This window comes from Chiloscyllium plagiosum, unplaced genomic scaffold (assembly GCF_037043375.1).
Source record: "Chiloscyllium plagiosum isolate Xiang-an unplaced genomic scaffold, Cpla_swu_hap1 HiC_scaffold_21, whole genome shotgun sequence".
In the NCBI taxonomy this organism is placed as follows: domain Eukaryota; kingdom Metazoa; phylum Chordata; class Chondrichthyes; order Orectolobiformes; family Hemiscylliidae; genus Chiloscyllium; species Chiloscyllium plagiosum.
Window position 1 is genome coordinate 69927575 of NW_028270159.1, and position 24426 is coordinate 69952000.

Below are 24426 nucleotides of genomic sequence, written 5' to 3' on the forward strand. Positions count from 1 at the left end.
GAGTATGGTAGGGGGCTGAGGACATATGTGTGGGTGTACAAGAAGTACAGTTGGGGGCTGAGGTCAGAGCTGTGGATATACAGGGAGTACAGTAGGCGGCCGACTGCAGATCCATGGATGTACACAGAGAACAGTGGGTATGGAGGGAGGACGGTAGGGTGCTGAGGACACAGCCTATGGGTACTTATCTTAGCTATCAGCCTCTGATCGGCCACTTTTCGCTGCTGCCTGTCCCAAAGTCAGCCTTGGAGGATGGTCACCCGAAGGTCCGATGTCGAATGCCCTGCACCACTGAAGTGTTCCCCAATTGGGAGGGAACAACCCTGTCTGTTGATTGTTGTGTGGTGCCCATTCATCCGTTGTCATAGCCTTTCCCCAATGTACCACCCCTCTGGGCATCCTTGCCTGCAACGTATAAGATAGATAACATTGGCTGAGTCTCATGAGTACCTGCCATGTACAAGGTGGGAGGTGTCCCCACGTGTAATGGTGTTATCTATGTCCACACTCTGACACGTCTTGCAGTACCTACCGTGATAGGTTTATATGGTGTTTTACTGAGAGCCGGGCAGTTTGCTACGAACAATGATCTGTTTGAGGTTTGGCGGTTGTTTAAAGGTAAGTAGTGGTGGTGTGGGGAAGGTCTTGGTGAGGTGCTCATCCGAAGTGATAATGTGTTGCAGGTCACGAAGAACATGGCGAAGTTTTTCAGCTCCTGCGAAATACTGAACAACGAAGGGTACCCTGTCGGTTGCAGCACGTGCCTGTTTCCTGAGGAGGTCATTACGGTTCCTTGCTGTTGCACGTCGGAACCGGCCGTCGATGAGATCGGCATCGTACCGCGTTCTTGTGAGGGTATCCCTCAGTTCTTCCAGGTTTCCATCACATTCCTCCTCATCTGAGCAGATCCGGTGTACACATAGGGCTTGTCCATAGGGGATGGCTGTTTTATTATGTTTGGGTGGAAGCTGGAGAAGTGTAGCATTGTGAGGTTGTCTGTGGGTTTGTGGTAGCGTGTGGTGCTGAGGTGTCCATCCTTGATGCGTGTGTCCAAGAATGAGACAGATAGTCGAGAGTAGTCCATGGTGAGTTTGATAGTGGGATGAAACTTGTTGATGTCACTGTGTAGTTTTAACAGTGACTTGTCGCCATGGGTCCAGAGGAAGAAAATGTCGTCAATGTACCTGGTGTATAATGTTGGTTCGAGATCCTGCACAGAGAAGAAGTCTTTTTCAAACCTGTTCATAAAAATGTTGGCATATAGGGGTGCAAATTTGGTCCCCATCGCTGTTCCATGTGTCTGGATGAAGAACTGTATGTCAAAGGTGAATACATTGTGATCAAGGATAAATCGGATGAGTTGTCGAATGGTATTTGGAGATTGGCAGTTGTGAGTGTTGAGTACTGATTCTAATGCCACAATGTGATCATTGTGGGGGATGCTGGTGTAGAGTGCGGAAACGTCCATTCTGACGAGGAATGTTCCTGGTTCGACTGGTCCATGGGTGCTGAGTTTCTGTAAGAAATCCGTTGTGTCGCGACAGAAGCTGGGGATCCCCTGTACAATAGGTTTCAAGATGCCTTCAACAGAGCCGGAGATATTCTCACATAGGGCCCCATTGCCCGACACGATGGGACATCCTGTTGTGTTGGATTTGTGTACCTTTGGATGGCAGTAAAAGTCGCCTACACGAGAAGTACGTGGGATGAGGGCGCGTAGGGAACTCTGAAGGATTGGATCCAAAGCTCTGATCAATGTGTTAAATTTATGGGTGCATTCTTTGGTCGGATCAGCTGGTAGTTGCCTGTAGCGTTTCTGGTTGTTCAGTTGTCGATACACTTCCTTGCAGTAATCTGTTCTATTCTGAATGACAATGGTTCCTCCTTTATCTGCTGGTTTAATGACAATGTTGTGATTGGTTTTGAGAGCCTGGATGGCATTACGTTGTGAACAGGTGATGTTTTGCTCTAACTTGTGGGTACGGCTGATGAATCAGACATTTGTATATTTCCTGATGGTTTGAGCATACATATCAAACCCAGGGTAGCGGCCCTTCGGTGGGATCCAACTTTACATCTTCTTTGGTCGCTCCTCTACAGATCCCTGTGATGACTGTTCCAGTTCATCAGTGGGTTCATTGAGATCACTGCTGGCACCTTGAAAGAATTCCCGGAGTCTCATTCATCTAATGAACTCCTCCGTGTCTGCGGCCAGAACCAACGGGTCCATTTTGGTGTTGGGGCAGAAGTTGAGACACCTCCTATGTGGATATAGATACCACCATTGCGCGTGGAGACACCTCTCACCTTGTACATAGCAGATACTCATCTGACTCAGCCAATGTTGTCTATCCGATACGATGCAGGCAAGGATGCCCCGAGACATGGTACATTGGAGAAACCGAGCAAAGGCTATGACAACGGATGAATAGGCCCCGAACAACAATCAACAGACAGAAGTGTTCCCTCCCAGTTGGGGAACACTTCAGTGGTCCAGGGCATTCAACCTCGGACCATCGGGTGACCACCCTCCAAGGCGGAATTCGGGACAGGCAGCAGCGAAAAGTTGCCGAGCAGAGGCTGATAGTTAAGTTTGATACCCATAGGGAGGACCTCAACCGGAACCTTGGGTTCATGTCACATGAGAGGTGACCATCATTGCACTATACACACACATACACACACACACACACACACACACACACACACACACACACACACACACACACACACACACGGACACACACACACACGGACACACATATACACAGATGCGCACACAGACACCCACACACACCCTGACAGACACACACGTTCCCACACTCACACATGCACCTCCTCACAAACTTAAGACACTCTAAACTCACTACATACATGCACTTTCCCACACTCACAACTCTCAGCCCAGACAGACACACACACAGACAAAGACCCAGATGCACACATATATTTTGTGGGGTGAATTTGTACTTGGAGGATTACATTGTAATTTGCTCAAAAACTGCATGCATTCATGTAAATCTCTGAGCTGAAAAACTGCATGAATTCATGTAAAACTCCGTTATCTCACCTTTTAGATGAGAATCAATCTACAAATCATGGCATAGACAGCGAACACAGGGGGTTAACATCTTCAACATATTGTCTAACTATCACACATTGTTAACAGCTAACCAGAGAATGTAACTTTTTAAAAAAGGTTTTCTGATTTACACATGAAAGAAGTGAAAGAAATGATATGGTATTCAAACAGATGAAAGACTTAATCAATTTTTCAATGTATAATTTCAGTTACATCACACTGTAAATTTTTGCGATAAATTATGTGTTAGGATTGAGCCCTCCGCTATCACTTGATGAAGGAGCGTCGCTCCGAAAGCTAGTGTGCTTCCAATTAAGCCTGTTGGACTACAACCTGATGTTGTGTGATTTTTGACCGTGAGGGAGAGCAGTGAAGAATGACCAGACTGATCTCTGGGATGACAGGCTTGTTGTGGGAGCAGAGTTTGGGTCGACTGGGCCTGTATTCCACGGGCTTTAGGAAAACGAGTGGAGATATCCGAGAAATATATAAAACTCTGACAGGATGAGACAAATTGAAAGCAGGAATGATAATTCCCCTGGTTGGGACATCTAAGGCATCTAATCCACAGTACTAGATACAGGCAGGCGACTCTGCATTGAGATGAGAGTAAATGTCTGCACTCAGACACTGGTGAACGTGGGGAACTCTCTACCGCATAGGTTTGTGGAAGTCAAGGCATTGAATGTACATACGGATTTCTGGACACTAAACGGAGCGAGCAGGATTATGGTGTGGAGAGACAGCGTCAGCCATCAGTGTTGACATTTGGTGGTAAACTCAATGGATCAAAGGGATTAATTCAGTTTCTATTTTATATTTTAATATTTTTACGACGGTTAATCATAGTAAGGTGTATACACATTGTGTGGAATATTGCATTGAAGAGATATTCTCATGAGTGAGGTGGGGTGGGATCAATGTTTTGAATGACCCTTTCCCGATGTTTCTGTGCAGTCTTTGGGAACGCTCTGCAAATGTTGTCACAAGCTTTCGGATGTTGGTTTCAAGGTTCACTGTTACTAACACCAGATTATAGATCTCAATGCTTCATTATTTTTTTTTTACTTCCATCAGCTGCCAGAGCATTAGCCTGCTGTGCATTAGTATGCCAGTGTCATTTCCACGGCAGCACCTTCTCCACATGGGGACCGAGCGGAAACCACACCGAGCAGGTTATTTCTGTGCTGCTTGACAGCTCTGCCAAAAAGAACTTCCATCAATATCACTAGCGTGATGGGACAGAGAGGATGGCAATTGATCAGATTGCAATTATTATTATCTTAGGGGACTGGGCATATTTGAGTATTTTTTCATATTGCCAGGGAAATGTCAGAGTTGGATATGGAATGAAACAGCTTTCCCAGGGACACGGATTGTTGTGCCGCACAAGTCTTCAGTCTGTTTGCAGGAATGATATCATGGCCTATTGCCTTTGTCGTATCTACTGTGTTCAGCTGTTTCTTCATGTCACGTGCAGCGAATCGATTTGGTTGAAGACTGCCATCTGCGATTCTATGGGCATCATGGGCACCTCCTGCTTAAAACCCAAAAGGTCATAAGGATCGTGAGGCCCGCTTTCACGGACTCTACTCGTACTGAAAATCAAGATCAAGCGAGCTTTTGCCCTTCCGCTCCACGGGAGGGTTCTGTCCTTCCTGAGCTCGTCTTAGGACACCTGCGTTACGGTGTGACAGGTGTACCGCCCCAGTCAAACTCCCCACCTGCCACTGCCCCCGGAGCGGGTCGCGCCCGGCCGCCCGGGCACTTCCGACCAGAAGCGAGAGCCCCTTGGGGCTCCCCTCCCTGCCTCACCGGGTAAGTGAAAAAACGATAAGAGTAGTGGTATTTCACCGGCGGCCGAAGCCTCCCACTTATTCTACACCTCTCATGTCTCTTCACAGTGCCAGACTAGAGTCAAGCTCAACGGGGTCTTCTTTCACCGCTAATTCTGCCAAGACCGTTCCCTCGGCTGTGGTTTCGCTAGATAGTAGGTAGGGACAGTGGGAATCTCGTTCATCCATTAATGCGTGTCACTAATATGGATGACGAGGCATTTGTCTATTTCATGCACTCGCCATACGCGATGGATCGTGTCCTTTTCGAGATTTTAACGTCGCTCGTCGACGAGTGAAATACCCCTATCCAGCGAAACCACAGCCAGAAGATCTAAAAGGGGACGGTAAAAGAAAATAAAAAAAATAAAATGACATTGTGAAGCAGAGTTTCAGCGAGGCGAGGGATGAGTTGAGGTTATCAACCGTTGGACTAAGTTACCACTCATCCCTTGTTGTGTGGAGCGTGCACTTTAATTATTATCACCTAACTTACCCACCACCAATTAACTAAGTGATCTAAAACAATACAATTTTATTAATAAAACCTTAAAAGTTAACTATAACTTAAAATCAAACTATTTAAAATACTACTAAAACTATTAAAACAAATAAAAATTTAAAACAACACTATTTTTAAAAAATACGTCGATCGGAGCTATTACGAGTCCATAAAAATCCGTAAACGTTCGAGGGTCAAAGATAAAGTTAGGTTTGTGATGTTCTGGGCAAATGATTTAAATTTTGAAATCCCGAGGCCTTTCATCAATTCAGAATTCTTCTCAAACTCCTTCCCTCGGGCTCCCATCACAAATCCATAAAAAGGTATTTTTCCTCCACCAGTGAGGTCGATTATCTCTATATCCAAATGGTTATATTTCATTAATTTTTCCTCCCACGCCGATTCGAGGGAATTTATGTGTGGGTGAGGTGGATCATCCACACAACACTTCTGTCTGGGGACGGTATGGATACTATATCCTTGAATTTTACACTGATATACCGGGCTGTCCATTATTTAGGATGGGAATATCTGTGGATCCCACTTCTCCAGTGAGTTGTTTAACCCTCCAGGACCAATTATGAGTGGGTGTGACAGGACTGTTGGTTTGTTAGCACTGCGATTATTTCTCCATCTCTATCAGGTGCTAGTTCTGCTGGTTAGATTGCAACCAGTCAAGTGTGGTAGCTTTAGCGGGTTATCATCAGGTTTAGGTAGACATGGTTCTGACACTGGCATGTTCACCCACACTCGCCATTGAACAATAGATCAACTTGGTTGTAATTGCAGACTGAGGAATTCTCCCGGAAAAATAAAATATGATTGTGGCTGTATATAATTCTGCTGCTGCTGCTGTGGTCAGCAGCAACACATTAATGTCAGGAATTCTCAATTTGAGACATTTCGGAGAACTAGAACATTGAAAGTATTTTCAAAGGACTTTTGACACGGAAATGAATTAAGTGCAGTGAAGAATTAGTAATGAAACAGGAGTTATAGAGCCATAGACGCTTTGTATCATGCAATATTCAAACAGACCCTTTGACCAAACTCGTCCATGATAACCAGGTTTCCTAAACTGAATTCGTTTTATTTTTCTGCTTTCGGGACATACACCTTCAACCCATTCCTACTCATGTATCCATCTGATTATCTTTCAAATGTTGTAACTGTACTCACCATTACCACTTCTTCTGACACCTCGCTCCATATACACACACGACCCTCTTTGAGAAACAGCTGCCACTAAAATCTCTTTTAAATCTCCCTCCTCTCACCTGAAACGTATCCTCTCTGGTTCTGGACACCCCCGTCCTGGGGAAAAGACCTCGGCTATTCTTTGTATCCATGTTCCTCATGATTTTATAAATCTCCATAAGGTCACCCCTCACCCCTCAGGGAAAAAAAAAACCCAGCCTCTCCATATATCTCAAAATCTCCTATCTCCATCATATAATTTTAAATGTTTTAGCACCCTTCCGATAGCAGGGCGACAAGAATTGTGCTCAGTCCTCCAAATGTGTCCTGACCATTCTTTTGTGCAGCCACAACATGATGTCCCACTTCCTACACTCAGTGCTCTGACTGATGAAGGCAAACCTGTTTAATGCCTTCTTCACCCGTTGTCTACCTCGGACTTCACTTGCAGGGAACTATGCATCGGCATCCTGGGTCTCTGTGTTCGACTACACTTCCCGAGGCCCCATGTTTACTGTCTAAATCCTCAACTGTTTTCGGCTGCACAGTGGCACAGTGGTTAGAACTGCTGCCTCACAGCGCCAGAGACATGGGTTTAATTCTCCGCCTCAGGCAACTGTCTGTGTGGAGTTTGCAAATTCTCTCCGTGTCTGTGTGGGTTTCCTTCAGGTGTTCCGGTTTCCTCCCACAGTCCAAAAACGTGCAGGTCAGGTGAATTAGCCATGTTATGATGCCTGTAATGTCAGTTTAAGGGGGAAATGTAGGGGAATGCGTCTGGGTGGGTTGCTCTTCGGAGGGTCGGTGTGGACTTATTGGGCTGAAAGGCCTGTTTCCACACTGTAAGTAATCTAATCTAATCTAAAATGCAACACCTCAAATGTATCTGCATCTAGCTCCATCTGCCAATCCTTGACCCAGTTGATCAAGATCTCATTTTTCTCTTAAATAGCCCTCTTCACTGCCACCTATCACACCAATTTCGACAACTTCCTATCCGTGGTTCCTATATTCTCATCCAAATCATTTACAAATACAATAAACAGCAGCAGCCTGGTACTTGTGGCACACCACTGATCACAGATCTCCAATTGGAACAACAAATCTTTCCCAGCACACTCTGTCTCCTCCTGTCAAGCCAATTTTTTTCTCTAATTGGCAAGCACTCACTGATCCCCGTGAGGTAACGCTATTAACTAGGCTACCATCTGGATCCATGGTGGGCCTCATTAAGTTCCGCATAGATAATGTATGCTGCTTTACCTTCATCTATCTTCCTAATCACCTCTTCAAAAACTGCAATCTAGTTTGTGAGACACGTTTTCCCATACACAAAGCCGTGCTGACTATCCCTAATCAGTCCTTGATTTTCCAAATGCATGCAAATCCTGCCTCCCAGAATTTCCAACAAACACTTACCCACCCTTGGCATCAGACTCACCGGTCGGTATTTCCCTGGCATTTTCTTGCAACCTTGTTACAAATAATGTGACAAAAGTCGCTGTTTTCCCGTGCACCAACGCCTCACTTGTAGCTGACAATGATACAAAAGAGAAAATCAAGAAAACTGCGGATTTTATAAACCAGAAACAAAGACAGAACGTGCTGGAAGACCCCATCAGGTCTGGCAGCATTTTTGCAGAAAAATCAGAGTTAATGTGTTACGACATGGGATAAACCGCCCTTGCTAATTTATACCAGCAAAACAGAAAAAATTAACCCGCACTGTAATCTGTTGAAATAAAAAAAGCCAAGAAGTATCATAAAGGTCACTATTTAAAGTAAAAATTAGCAACATTTTTAAAAAGTCTAACAGCGAATAATTACCTAACAACTATGTACAATTCCTTTCTCTGACCTATCTTTTACTTTCTCTTCTACAATACTGGTCCAACAAAACGCCCCAATTAAGATTTTTCAAAAAAATTCAAATTTTCAGATCCAGCCAGCGGATGAATCTTCTCCTTATATCTTCATCTGTCTTCTTTTCTTCATCTTCGGGTTTCGGTTTCACCGGTCATTGATAAATAAAGGTGCACTTAAGAGAGCTATTCTCTGGGCAGTCTGCAGATGTTGGTGGCTTGGCAAATCTCCCCCAACTGTTCATTCTTTTTCGATATCCCTAAGCATTGTATTGTTTCATTTTTTAAAAATTGTCAAAGCGCCAAATTCAAACTCATTTGGAGTTCAGTATCTTGGGACATAATGTAAACTGATTGGTCGAATTTGAATTTTTTTTGTCTCATAGCAACACAGATTTTGACAGCTGCTGGATCAAATGATACATTGTAAATTTTCCAGAATTCGTCATGCTTGCTAATCTTTTAAATCTCTTAAAGGTACCCTTTATATGTTCATAACACCTTCCTTCTCAAAAGAGAAGAACCATCACCATGAAAACATGGTTTCATTTCATTTTCAATTCTTTAAACACATTACAATAACATATAGATAACTTAAATCTCAGTTCACATTAATTTTTTCCCATATACCTATATGAAACATTGGATAAATAAAAATCTCATTTCAACTTTATCCGTTGAATCTATGGTAACGCATCTGTGATTACATTCTTACGACACACTTCATGTGTGTACGATTTTTAAATTAAAAATCTGCAACATAAGACTTCAATGAAATAGTCACTAAAGCATTCTAAGTATGTAAGTAGATTGGGATCCGTGTACACAACCATCTCCATCACATTACTCATGACACACGCATTAAGATGTGACAAAGATAGTACCAAACTCAATAGTTCTCTTTCAATCGTGGAGTATTTCCTCTGATGCATGTTTAGTTTCTTTGAAAAGTACAATTCCATCCTCATCGTCCTGTTGCAGTACGGTTCCAACCCCTATGTCACTAGCATAGATGGCAACTTTTAACGTTTTCAAAATGTTTAGAACATAGAACAATAGAACAATACAGCACAGAACAGGCCCTTCTGCCCACGATGTTGTGCCGAACTTCTAACCTAGATTAAGTACCCATCCATGTACCTATCCAAATGCCGCTTAAAGGTCGCCAATGATTCCGACTCCACCACTCCCACGGGCAGCGCATTCCATGCCCCCACCACTCTCTGGGTAAAGAACCCACCCCTGACATCTCCCCTATACCTTCCACCCTTCACCTTAAATTTATGTCCCCTTGTAACACTCTGTTGTACCTGGGGAAAAAGTTTCTGACTGTCTACTCTATCTATTCCTCTGATCATCTTATAAACCTCTATCAAGTCACCCCTCATCCTTCGCCGTTCCAACGAGAAAAGGCCGAGAACTCTCAACCTATCCTCGTACGACTTCCTCTCCATTCCAGGCAACATCCTGGTAAATCTTCTCTGCACCCTCTCCAAAGCTTCCACATCTTTCCTATAGTGAGGCGACCAGAACTGCACACAGTACTCCAACTGTGGCCTAACCAAAGTCCTGTACAGCTGCAACATCACTTCACGACTCTTGAATTCAATCCCTCTGCTAATGAACGATAATACTCCATAGGCCTTCTTACAAACTCTATCCACCTGAGTGGCAACCTTCAAAGATCTATGTACATAGACCCCAAGATCCCTTTGTTCCTCCACCTGACTAAGAACCCTACCATTAACCCTGTATTCCGCATTCTTATTTGTTCTTCCAAAATGGACAACCTCACACTTGGCAGGGTTGAACTCCATCTGCCACTCCTCAGCCCAGCTCTGCATCATATCTAAGTCCCTCTGCAGCCGACAACAGCCCTCCTCACTGTCCACAACTCCACCTATCTTCGTATCATCTGCAAATTTACTGACCCACCCTTCGACTCCCTCATCTCAGTCATTAATAAAAATTACAAACAGCAGAGGACCCAGAACTGATCCCTGCGGAACTCCACTTGTAACTGGGCTCCAGGCTGAGTATTTACCATCTACCACCACTCTCTGCCTTCGACCGGTTAGCCAGTTTTCTATCCAATTGTCCAAATTTCCCTCTATCCCATGCCTCCTGACTTTCCGCATAAGCCTACCATGGGGAACCTTATCAAATGCCTTACTAAAATCCATGTACACTACATCCACTGCTCTTCCCTCATCCACATGCTTGGTCACCTCCTCAAAGAATTCAATAAGACTTGTAAGGCAAGACCTACCCTTCACAAATCCGTGCTGGCTGTCCCTAATCAAGCAGTGTCTTTCCAGATACTCATAAATCCTATCCCTCAGTACCCTTTCCATTACTTTGCCTACCACAGAAGTAAGACTAACAGGCCTGTAATTCCCGGGGTTATCCCTATTCCCTTTTTTGAACAGGGGCACAACATTCGCTACTCTCCAGTCCCCTGGTACCACCCCCTTTGCCAGTGAAGACGAGAAGATCATTGCCAACGGTACTGCAATTTCCTCTCTTGCTTCCCACATAATCCTAGGATATATCCCGTCAGGCCCGGGGGACTTGTCTATCCTCAAGTTGTTCAAAATGTCCAACACATCTTCCTTTCTAACAGGTATCTCTTCTAGCTTACCAGTCCATTTCACACTCTCCTCTTCTACAATACGGTCCCTCTCGTTCGTAAATACTGAAGAGAAGTACTTGTTCAAGACCTCTCCTATCTCTTCCGACTCAATACACAGTCTCCCACTACTGTCCTTAATCGGACCTACCCTCGTTCTCGTCATTCTCTGGTTTCTCACATACGCATAAAATGCCTTGGGGTTATCCTTGATCCTATCCGCCAACGATTTTTCATGCCCTCTCTTAGCTCTCCTAATCCCTTTCTTCAGGTCCCTTCTGGCTATCCTGTATCCCTCCACTGCTCTGTCTGAATCCTGTTTCCTCAACCTTATGTAAGCCTCCTTCTTCCTCTTTACCAGACATTCAACCTCTCTCGTCAACCAAGGCTCCTTCACACGACCATTTCTTTCCTGCCTGATAGGTACATACATATCATGGACACGTCGTATCTGCTCTTTGAAAAAGTTCCACATTTCCACCACATCCTTCCCTGACAGCCTATGCTCCCAACGTATGCTCCTCAAATCCTGCCTTACAGCATCGTAATTTCCCTTCCCCCAATTATAAAATCTACCTTGTTGTGCGCACCTATCTCTCTCCATAACCAAGGTGAAAATCACAGAATTGTGGTCACCATCACCAAAATGTTCACCCACTAACAAGCCCACCACTTGTCCCGGTTCATTACCGAGTACCAAATCCAATATGGCCTCCCCTCTGGTTGGACAATCTACATACTGCGTTAGAAAAGCTTCCTGGACACACTGCACAAACACCGCCACATCCAATCTACTTGATCTAAAGAGCTTCCAATCAATATTTGGGAAGTTGAAGTCGCCCATGACTACGACCCTGTGGCCTCTGCACCTTTCCAAAATCTGTTTCCCAATCTGTTTCTCCACATCTCTGCTGCTATTGGGGGGCCTATAGTAAACACCCAACAAGGTGACTGCACCTTTCCTATTTCTGACTTCAGCCCATACTACCTCCAGAGGCAGATCCCCCTCAAACTTCCTTTCTGCAGCCGTTATACCATTTCTAATTAGCAATGCCACCCCCCCTCCTTTTTTCCCACCCTCCCTAATCTTACTGAAACACCTGTAACCAGGAACCTCCAACAGCCATTCCTGTCCCACATCTATCCACGTTTCCGTGATGGCCACAACATCGTAGTCCCAGGTACCGATCCACGCCTTAAGTTCACCCACCTTATTTCTGATACTCCTTGCGTTGATGTATACGCACTTGAGCCCATCTCTGTGTCCGCTAGTAGTCCCTGTCAGTGCTACCTTCTCCACAGCCCCCCTACAGTCTTGGGCATCCTGACAAACAGCTAACCTACTTGCTGGACTACAAGTCCGGATCCCATCCCCCTGCCAAATTAGTTTAAACACCCCCGAAGAGTGCTAGCAAACCTACCCCCCAGGATATTGGTGCCCTTCTGGTTCAGGTGCAACCCGTCCTGTTTGTACAGGTCCCACCTTCCCCAGAATGCAGTCCAATTGTCCAAATATCTGAAGCCCTCCCTCCTACACCAGCCTTGCAGCCACGTGTTCAACTGCACTCTCTCCCTATTCTTTGCCTCACTGTCACGTGGCACCGGCAACAACCCAGAGATGACGACTCTGTCTGTCCTAGCTTTTAGCTTCCAGCCTAACTCCTTGAGCTCTTGAATGACCTCCCCACCCCTCTTCCTACCTATGTCGTTGGTGCCAATGTGCACCACGACTTCTGGCTGCACACCCTCCCCCTTAAGGATTCTGAAGACACGGTCTGAGACGTCTCGGACCCTAGCACCCGGGAGGCAACAAACCATCCGTGAGTCTCGCCCATGTCCACAGAACCGCCTGTCCGTCCCTCTAACTAGAGAGTCCCCTATAACTAGCGCTCTCCTCCTCTCCCCCTTTCCCTTCTGAGTCTCAGAGCCACAGACCCCTTCACTGCAGCTAACACCTGCAACGCTGTCCCCCCCAACAGTTTCCAAAGCTGTATATTTATTTTTTAGGGGAACGACCACAGGGGAACCCTGCACTGCCTGCTTCTTCCCCTTCCCACCTCTAACTGTTACCCAGCTACCTCTGTTCTCCGGCGTAACTATGTCCCTGTAGCTTCTATCAATCACCCTCTCAGCCTCTCGAATAATCCTCAGTTCATCCAACTCCAGTTCCAGTTCCCTAACTCGTTCGGTGAGGATCAGGATCTGACTGCATTTCCTGCAGACGAAGTCGGCAGGAGTATCGGTGGTCACCCCTACCTCAAACATCCTGCAGGAGGAACATTTCACCGCCTGCGCTGCCATGACTGTACACTTTCTCCAAAAACAAGAACACTGAGTCAATAACACTGAGTCACTTACCTGTGGACTTTAAAGTTAGGTTAGAGGAGGAGGGTGGGAGGGAGGCCCTACGGAAGTAGGACCTGGGGTCTAGAACACACCCACTCAAATACTAATCACTTACCTTCCCGCCCAGCTATGCGCTCCAACCTCACTTCCGCTGCTCCCACTCAAATGACCGTTGGTGATTAAAGGGTGAGTATTTATACAGCTTTGGAAACTGTTGGGGGGGACAGCGTTGCAGGTGTAAGCTGCAGTGAAGGGGTCTGTGGCTCTGAGACTCAGAGGGAAAGGGGGAGAGGAGGAGAGCGCTAGTTATAGGGGACTCTCTAGTTAGAGGGACGGACAGGCGGTTCTGTGGACATGGGCGAGACTCACGGATGGTTTGTTGCCTCCCGGGTGCTATGGTCCGAGACGTTTGGTTTAGGTAAAACTGGTTTGGTCGCTAATATTGCTTTCTAATAGTTGAATGCCTCCTGGCATTGTTCTGTGCACCGAATTTTTGTGTTCTTCTACAGAAAATCGGTTAATAGTGCCACTCCACTGACGAAGTTTGGAACAAACTTCTGATAAAATCCGCTGAGTCCAAAGAAGCGAAGAACTTCTTTCCTCGAGGTTGGATGTGGAAATTCATCGGTAGCTTTTGTCTTTGCATTCCATATGGTTAGTCTTAGATGACGGATATTTTGTACAAAGAATATCACGCCAGCATCCGAGGATTCAGTTTTGTTTAATTTTATTACCAGTTTTTCTTCTTGTATTTTGTCAAAGAGCGTTGCCAACTGTACAATGTGATCTTTCCAGGACTTACTAAAGATCACTACATCGTCTAATTGTACTGTACAGTTTAGTAACCCAGCCACAACTCTGTTCACGAGTCTTTGGATTGTGGTAGGTGCGGTCTTCATGCCAAAAGGCATCACTTTGAAGTGATACAGCCAATTTGGCGTTACAATTCAGAAATTTGTTTCATCGTCACTGAAAAAGGTACATACCAGTAATCACGCATTAAGTCCAACTTGGTGATGTGACTGACTTGTCCAACTTTCTCGATACAGTCGTCCAATGTCGATACTGGATATGACTCTAATTTTGTAACAGTATTGACCTCACAATAATCCAAGCAAAGTCATTGAGTCCCATCCGGATTGGGAACTAAGACGATCGGCGAGCTCGACTCACTCTGGCTTGGTTCGATGATGTCCTCATTGAGCATGGCCTCCACCTCCTTCTGGACCTGTCTGGTTTTGAGAGATTAGGCCAATATGGGTGTTGATTTATCAAAACAGTATTCCCGACGTCTACTTCATGTACAATAGCATGAATACTCCCCAAATTATTCTTACATACGTCCTCATACTGCAATAATAAACTTTTTCAACTGCATTCTATGCTCCTGAGACAGATAATTTACTAACCTATCGCACTGCTCAAAGACTTTTTTCATTTTTAACATATTTTGAGGCGCATCAAAATCACCAATATTTGCATATGATTCCTCACTCTGCTGGGCAGAAACTAACACCTGTTTCTCCAGTTTTATATCTCCTCCACCTTTTAGGAGGGTACCTAGACAACATTTATAACTCACCTTGTGGGTCTTCGAATTAAGGAATCGGTGACAGAGATGTTAGTTTAATTACTGCCTGTGGCCGACTTAGCATTTGGCATGTATGGCACATATGCAAAAAGTTAAACAAACTTTTGTGCATTCTCAGTCAATGAAAAAAAAGTATTTTTCCCCTTAGCCTGAGTCTTTCGTACCCTAGACGACCTACCACAGGTAGTTCATGTGCTACACGTATGTCTGCATTCTCCCGGCCACACAATCTGAAGCACTTCTGCACATTTCTCCGCTGCACTAATTTGCAGTCGTTTCCAATTTTACCTTAGGCATACATCTTATAAATAATAATCCCCAGGAATATTCTTTTTACCCTTTTTGGAGTACGCATCCACATATATATCTTTTATCGTCTTGCCTGTCTGTTGTAAGTCCCTTCGTCTTTCAGGAATAAACATCTCTAACCCTCTCCTGTTCAGGTGTTCCGTGCACCATTATATCAAACAGGGTGTCTGCTAACTAAATCTCAATATCTTCATCTTTGTCTTTAGTTTGTTTCTTGCTATGATTTATGATAGCGGGATCTGGTTACTGCGCAGTTTGGTAAAATGCCAGGATATTTCAATTTTGACTCCTCAGTTTCTTGGTCTTCCTTGGGCCTCTCCACAACGAAGGGTGTCGCTCCCAACTTGCCCTACTAAATCATTCCCAAGAGCAAACTGGATTCCTGGAACTGACACTCTGACAACCACTCCCACTGTTATGTCCCCAATCTTGAGCAGGCACTCCAACCTAAGCTTTCATTGGGGAACGCTAACTTTCTGTCAATCTATCCCACAAATTATGACACTCTTGGATAAAAGATCTGAACGACTGCAAATTTGCTCATCTTTTAGTATTGGAGACTGGTTAGATTCTATATCTCTCAAAATTACAACATTTCCTCATTCTCCTCTGTTGTTTCTGAGTAAACTTTAATCACAAAGGCGATAACTTTACAGAGATCAGGTACTAACTCCATACCCAGCCTCTGCCTAGTGCTGTGCATTTTCCTGCAGCTCCTTGGTTCTTGTTGGGGGTTCCTTTAAAACTTCCACTAATGCCACTGGCTTAGCTTCTTTTCCGACATGTTTTCTCACAGTGCCCTTCTTAACGACCAGCACTATGACTGTACGTATCCCACCTTATAGCAATGAAAATACCTTCTCCTACTGTTTGTTCTCTCTCTCGCTCCCTTTCATTACCTTTAAATTCCATTTTTCTCAATTGAAATGCCAGTTTTTTTTTCACTCCACTGCACTTGTCTGTTTATCTGACACACCTTAGTGCTTATGTAATTCCCTAACGATTTCAGCCAGACTTTAGTCCTTGGTTAAACCCAAATCGAACGTCGTTGCTAATTCTAAAAGTTTGGCCTTTATATTTCCTTCTAAACTTTCTTGGCAAATTTGAGAATTATCTTCAAATCCCCTCTTAACATTTTTAATAAACATTTCTCCAACTTTTAAGTTAACAAGCAACAAGTCACCGAAATTAAACATGCTGTCTCACTGACGTTTTAATTAAAGATGTCGGATACTAACGTGCAAATGTTTGAATATACTGCGCTTTTTGCATACTCCACATTTACTCAATTCTGCCCAAATCTCAGACTTGATCTGTCTAAACCTGTTCAAATCGCGGACGAAACCCACACACTGTTAAGACACAGGGTAACCCCTCTTCTAATTTAACCCCCCCCCCCCCCACACACAGAAAAAGTGCACCTCATGCTGTAATCTGTTAAATTTCAAAATGCAAAGCTCCGTTTACAGAGGTCACTATTTATATTAAAACTAACAATGTTGTTTTTTTAAATCGAACAGAGAATATTGAAACGAACCACTATGTCGAATTTCTTTCCATTAAACCTAACTTATACCTACCTCTCTACAATACCGGTCCGATAAAACAAAAGAAAATGTCGCTTAATATTTACAAAAAAATATAATCACGTTTCAAAACCAGTGAGATTTGTCGATTCTCCTTTGTAGACTTTCTTCTGTAGATCCTCCTCTAGGTCAGCTTCGATGTTGTGCTGTGCAAACCTCTTATAGATAGGTACCTTTGAGAAAGCTCTTCAGCAAGCAGTCTATCTTTGTGGATGTCCTTGGCAGTTCTGCCCTAAATGTTCAAGATGTCCGGTTTTATGCCTCAAAACATTGGATCATTTAATTGATATTGATGTCATCAAATACATCATATTTCAAACTCAATTTAATATGTTCGAGCATAATTTAAACTGACTGGCTGAATTTGAATTTGTTTTCCTTCCATGGCAACTCAGACTCTCTATTAATTTCACAGTGAAATGTTACATTTTAACATCTTTCAGAAAACTTGTGCCAGTTTCCAGTCTCTCTAAAAGGTAAAGTATAATTCCACACCTTCATAACAATATCTATTTTCTGCCCTGCATAGCTCTCCATAAATTTAGTGAACTTAAGAAGTTCACATAAGTTTTTCTGTTCCAAAAAAGACCCATTTTCTCTCATCCGTCATTTGCCTAAATACTTCTTTCCAGATACCCTGGAAATCTCTCTTCCCACGTGGTTAAAAATGCCCTCCTACGCATCTCATCTACATCCCGCCCCTCCATCCTCAAACCCCACCCCTCCAACCTGAACATGGACAGAACAGCCCTGGTGCTCACCTTCAACCCTACAACCTTCGCAAAAACCATATCATCCGACCACATTTCTGCCACATCCAAACGGACCCCACCAACAGGGATATATTTCCCGACCCACCTATTTCGCTTTTCGCTTTCCCCAGTGAGTACCTGGTCAGGTCCACGCCCCCCAACAATCCACCCTCCCTTCCTGGCACCCTCCCCTGCCACCGCAGAAATTGCAAAGCCTGCGCCCACACCTCCTCACTCACCTCCATCCAAGACCCCAAAGGAGCCTTCCACATCCATCAAAGTTTCACCTGCACATCCACTAACATCATTTATTGTATCCGTTGCTTCCAATGCGCTTTAGGTAACATCTCCGGGTCACCCGAAACAATCAACCCCACCACCCTGTGGCCCAACATTTCAATTCTCCGTCCCACTCTGCCGAGGATATGCACGTCCAGGGCCTCCTCCACCACCGTTCCCTCACCACACGGCACCTGGAGGAAGAACAGCTTATCTGCCGCCTCGGAACGCTTCTATCCCATGGCATCAATCTGGATTTCGCCAGTTTTATCATTTCCCTTCTCCCATCTCACCCCAGTTCCAGCCTTCCAGCTCAGCACCGCCCCTATGACCTGTCCTAAGTGCTGATCTTCCTTTCCACCTATCCACTCCATCCTCCTCATTGACATTTCACTTTCATCTCCATCCCCATTCACCCGTTGTAGTATTTTCTACCTTCCCCCACCCTCTTCCCTGACCTAGCACCTCCGTTCCCACCCCATTAACGTATTTTACTCTGTGCTACTTTCTCCCCACCCCCACCCCCGCTCATTTATCTCTACACCCTGCAGGCTCCCTGCCTCTATTCCTGATGAAGGGCTTTTGCCCGAAAAGTCGATTTCCCCTGCTCCTCGGATGCTGCCTGAGCTGCTGCCCTTTTCAAGCACCACTCTAATCTATAGGGGAAAGTGAGGACTGCAGATGCTGGAGATCAGAGCTTAAAAATGTATTGCTGGAAAAGCGCAGCAAGTCAGGCAGCATCAAAGGAGAAGAAGAATCGACTTTTCGGACATAAGCCCTTCTTCAGAAATGAGGAGGGTGTGCCAAGCAGACTAAGATAAAAGGTAGGGAGGAGGGACTTGGGGGAGGGGCATTAGGAATGCGATATGTGGAAGGAGGTTAAGGTGAGAGTGATAGGCCTGAGAGGGGGTAGGGCGGAGAGGTCGGGAAGAAGATTGCAGGTCAAAAAGGTGGTGCTGAGTCTGAGGGCTGGGACAGAGAAAAGGTGGGGGGAGGGGAAATGAGGAAGCTGGAGAAATCCGCATTCATCCGCAGTGGCTGGACCTCCACACACATCATTTACTACATCCGCTGCACCCGATGTAGCCTCCTACACATTGGGGAGACAGGCCGCCTACTTGCAAAACGTTTCAGAGAACACCTCTGGGGAACCCGCACCAACAAACTCAACCGCCCCGTGGCTGAACACTTTAACTCCCCCTCCCACTCCGCCCAGGACATGCAGGTCCTTGGACTCCTCCATCGCCAGACCATGGCAACACGACGCCTGGAGGAAGAGAGACTCATCTTCCGCCTAGGAATCCTCTAGCCACAGGGGATGAATGCGGATTTCTCCAGCTTCCTCATTTCCCCTCCCCCACCTTTTCTCACTCCCAACCCTCAGACTCAGCTCCGCCTTCTTGATCCCCAATCTTCTTCCTGACCTCTCCGCCCCCCGCTCTCTGGCCTATCACCCTCACATTAACCTCCTTCCACCTATCGCATTCGCGACGCCCCTACCCCAAGTCCATCGTCCCTAACTTTTATCTTAGCCTGCTTGGCACACCCTCCTCATTCCTGAAGAAGGGCTTATGCCCGAAACGTCGATTCTCCTCTCCTTTGATGCTGCCTGACCTGCCACTCTAATCTATACTCTGGTTTCCATCATCTGCGTCCTCGTTTTCACCTAAGGCCAGTTCAATGACAATGCTAAGGGAAGGAATCATAACAATTTAAAAAGTGTGTAGAAAGATGCAGTAAATGATCCACTCACTGTTATCGGGGATCAATAAATAAGGTTGGAGAGCCTGTGCTCAAAAGTATTAAAAGAGAAAAGACCAATCAATAAAACTTATGTAAAAATATTTTACCTAAATCCGTGCAGTATTTTGAATAAACAGAATGAATTGACAGCTCAAACAGAGATAAATATGGATGGCATGGTGGGTATTACGGAAATGTGGTGAAAAGAAGTCCAGGATGAGAGCGTTATATGTCCAAGGATACTCAGTATTCAGAGAAGAAGGAAAAGCAAGTGGAGTGTCTATATTGGTTAAGGATACTATCAAGGCTGTAGTGGGACAAATGTGAAAAATCAGTCTGTTTCGAAATAAAGGACATGGAAAGAAACCCATTGGTTGGAACATTTCCAGCCCACAAAACCCCATCCCCGCAAACTACTTTCAAATTAGGGAATAGCATGAAGCAATGAATAACGATACCTTGAGACAAGAGCACAAGAGTGTTTATGTGTAACTTGAACATGCATATTGACTGGATTAATCAATTAGATAAGAGGAGCCACAAAGAATTATTCATCGAATTTATGAGGTAATAGTACTTCGAGTAACATGTCATGGAACAAAGCAGAGAATTTTGGTATTGCATAATGAGGAAGGAGTGATAAATGATATTGTAGCACGGGATCATCGCGGAAAGAGTGACCACAACATGCTGGTGTTTCACATTCACACTGAAAGAGTGTAGTATTGGGTAATGATAATTGTAATGGCCAGAGGAAGGGATTAGCCTGAGTGGACTTCGCAAAACGATTGAAGGGCAAGACAGTTGAAGAACAGTGGCAACTACTTTTGGAAAATCGTCAAAACCCTTCAATTAAAGTTTAATCCTGAATGGAAGAGGTATTGTTAAAAGGTGAAAGGTGATCAATATCTTAACAAGGAAGTCAATAATAACATGAATGTGATGACCTGGTGGTATTATCGCTGACTGCTACTCCAGGGGGGACGACTTACCAGGGGTAAGCAATGGGGTTCAGGCCTCTGGCAGGGAGCCTGTCCCCATTGCTCAGAAGGGAAGGGTGGAGGAAGGCAGAGCAATAGTTGTTGGGGACTCGATAGTTCGGGGCATGAATAGATGGTTTTGTGGGGGCGAGAGAGACTCACGTTTGGCATGTTGCCTCCCAGGTGCAAGGGTACGTGCCGTCTATGATCGTGTTTTCCAGGTCCTTAAGGGGGAGGGGAGCAGCCCGAAGTCGTAGTCCACATTGGCACCAATGACATAGGTAGGAGTAGGGCTGAGGATGTTAGGCAGGCTTTCAGGGAGATAGGTTGGAAGCACAGAGTTAGAACAAACAGAGTTGTTGTCTCTGGTTTGTTACCCGTGACACGTGATAGAGAGTGGAGGAATAGGGAGAGAGAACAGTTCAATGCGTGGCTACAGGGATGGTGCAGGAGGGAGGGATTCCGGTATCTGGATAACTGGGGTTCTTTCTGGGGAAGGTCGGACCTCTATAAACAGCATGGTCTACACCTGAACCTGAGGGGCACCAGTATCCTTGGGGGGAGGTTTGCTAGTGATCTTGGTGGGGTGGGGGGCGGGGGTGGGGGTTAAACTAACGCTGCAGGTGCATGGGAACCTAGACTGTAGCTCTCGGGTGCAGGATCTGGAGTGTAGGGAGGTTAGGAACATGGCATCAATCTCAAAGGAGGGTGCCTGTAAACAGGAAAGTGGCTTGAAATGTATATACTTCAATGCAAGAAGTATACGAAATAAGGTAAATGAACTTGCAGCGTGGGTTGGTACCTGGGATTTCGAGATTGTGCTATTACGGAGACATGGGTAGAACAGGGACAGGATTGGCTGTTGCAGGTTCCAGTGTTTAAGTGTTTTAGTAGCGTCAGAGGTGAGGGTAAAAGAGGGGGAGGTGTGGCATTGCTAGTAAAAGATAGTATTACAGCGGTGGAAATGACGATGGATGAAGACTCGCCATCTGAGGCAGTTTGGGCTGAGGTGAGGAATAGGATAGGTGAAGTCACCCTGTTAGGAGTTTTCTACAGGCCTCCTAATAGTTCTAAAGACGTAGAAGAAAGGATTGCGAGGATGATTCAGGAGAAGAGTGAAAGTAATAGGGTGGTTGTTATGGGGGACTTTAGCTTTCCAGATATTGACTGGGAAAGCTATAGCTCGAGTTCGTTAGATGGGTCGGTGTTTGTCCAATGTGTGCAGGAGGGTTTCCTAACACAATTTGTAGACGGGCCAACAAGAGGTGAGGCCATACTGGATTTGGTTCTTGGTGACGAACCAGGTGTTAGAATTGGAGGTAGGTGAGCACTTTGGGGACAATGACCACAATTTGTTGACCTTTACCCTAGTGATGGAGAGGGATAAGTGTGCACTGCAGGGCAAGATTTATAGTTGGGGGCAGGGAAATTATGATGCGGTGAGGCACGACTTATGATGCGTGTCTTAGAAAAGTAGGCTTCAAGGGAAGGGCGCAATTGATATGTGGAGCTTGTTCAAGGAGCAACTATTGAGTGTCCTTGATAAGTATGTACGTGTCAGGCAGAGAGGAAAGGGTCGTGTGAGGGAGCCGAGGTTTAATAAGGAATTGGAATCCCTTGTTAAAGGGAAGAGGGCGGCCGATGTAAAGATGAGGCGTGATGGTTCAATTGGGGAGATTGAGAGTTATAAGGTAGCCAGGAAGGATCTGAACAGAGAGCTAAGAGCAGCAAGGAGGGGACATGAAAAGACCTTAGTTGGTAGGATTAGGGAAAACCCAAAGGCTTTCTATAGGTATGTCAGGAATAAAAGAATGACTAGGGTAGGAATGGGTCCAGTCAAGGATAGTAGTGGGAAGTTGCGTGTGGAGGCTGAAGAGATTGGGGAGACACTGAATGAATACTTTTCGTCAGTATTCACTCAGGAACAGGACATTGTTGCCAATGTGAATACTGAGTCACAATTAAGTAGAGTGGACGGCTTTGAGGTATGTAGGGAAGAGGTGTTGGAAATTCTAGAAAGGGTGAAAATAGATAAGCCCCTTGGGCCTGATGGCATTTATCCTAGGATTCTCTGGGAAGCAAGTGAGGAGATTGCAGAGCCATTGGCCTTGATTTTTATGTCCTCGTTGTCTACAGGAATAGTGCTTGAAGACTGGAGGCTAGCAAATGTGGTTCCCTTGTTCAAGAAGGGGAGCAGGGATAACCCTAGTTCGATGAGTCTCACTTCTTTGTTGTTGGCAAAGTCTTAGAGAGAATTGTAAGGAATAGGATTTATGAACACCTGGATAGGAATAATGTGATCAAGGATAGTCAGCATGGTTTTGTGAAGGGCAGGTCGTGCCTCACAAACCTTATTGAATTCTTTGAGAAGGTGACTAAGGAGGTGGATGAGGGGAAAGCGGTAGATGTGGTGTATATGGATTTTAGTAAGGCGTTTGATAAGGTTCCCCATGTTCGGCTACTGCAAAAAATACGGAGGTATGGCATTGAGGGTGAGTTGGAGGTTTGATTAGGAATTGGCTGGCTAGAAGAAGACAGAGGGTAGTAGTTGATGGTAAAGGGTCATCTTGGAGTGCAGTTCCTAGCGGTGTTCCGCAAGGATCTGTTTTGAACCATTGCTGTTTGTCATTTTTATAAATGACCTGGAGGAGGGGCTAGAAGGTTGGGTGAGCAAGTTTTTGGATGATACGAAAGTCGGTGGAATTGTTGACAGTGAGGAAGGATGTGGCAGATTACAGCGGGATATAGATAAGCTGCAGAGCTGGGCAGAAAGGTGGCAAATGGAGTTAATGTAGGTAAATGTGAGGTGATTCACTTTGGTAAGAGTATCAAGAAGATGGGGTACTGGGCTAATGGTCGGATACTTGGTAGTGTGGATGAGCAGAGGGAGCTTGGTGTCCATGTACACAGATCTCAGAAACTTACCACCCAGGTAAATAGTGCTGTGAAGAAGGCATATGGCGTACTGGTTTATATTGGTAGAGGAATTGAGTTCCGGAGTCCTGAGGTCATGTTGCAGTTGTGTAAGACTCTGGTGCGGCCTCACCTGGAGTATTGTGTGCAGTGTTGGTCGCCATACTATAAGAAGGATGTGGAGGCACTGGAAAGGGTGCAGAGGAGGTTTCCCAGGATGTTGCCTGGTTTGGTAGGAAGATCGTATGAGGAAAGTCTGAGGCACTTGGGGCTGTTTTTTATTGGAGAAAAGAAGGTTTAGGGGTGACTTGATAGAGGTGTACAAGATGATTAGGGGTTTAGATAGGGTTGACCATGAGAACCATTTTCCACATATGGATTCAGCTATTACGAGGGGGCTTGGCTTTAAATTAAGGGGTGGTAGGTATAAGACAGATGTTAGGGGGAGATTCTTTACTCAGTGAGTCGTGAGCTCATGGAATGCCCTGCCAGTAGCAGTGGTGGATTCTCCCTCTTTATGGGCATTTAAACGGGCAATGGATAGACATATGGAGGATAGTGGGCTAGTGTAGGTTAGGTGGTCTTGGATCGGCGCAATATCGAGGGCCAAAGGGCCTGTACTGCGCTGTATGTTTCTATGTTCTATGTTCTTTAGACCGCGGGAGGAAAGCGGAGCAAACCCACTCAAATAAGGGGAGAATGTACAAACTTCACACAGACAGTCGCCCGAGGCTGGAATCGAACCTGGGACGCTGGTGCTGTGAGGCAACACTGTAGTAGATGTATTAGTTAAGATCTTCATAAAATCTTGGACTCTGGTATG

At 45.2% G+C, this 24426-nt stretch overlaps 1 pseudogene; it reads right to left on the minus strand.

Moving 5' to 3' along the window:
* Positions 1-239: 239 nt before the first annotated feature.
* Positions 240-24426, minus strand: part of LOC148146301 (uncharacterized) — a 39801-nt pseudogene continuing 15614 nt past the window's right edge.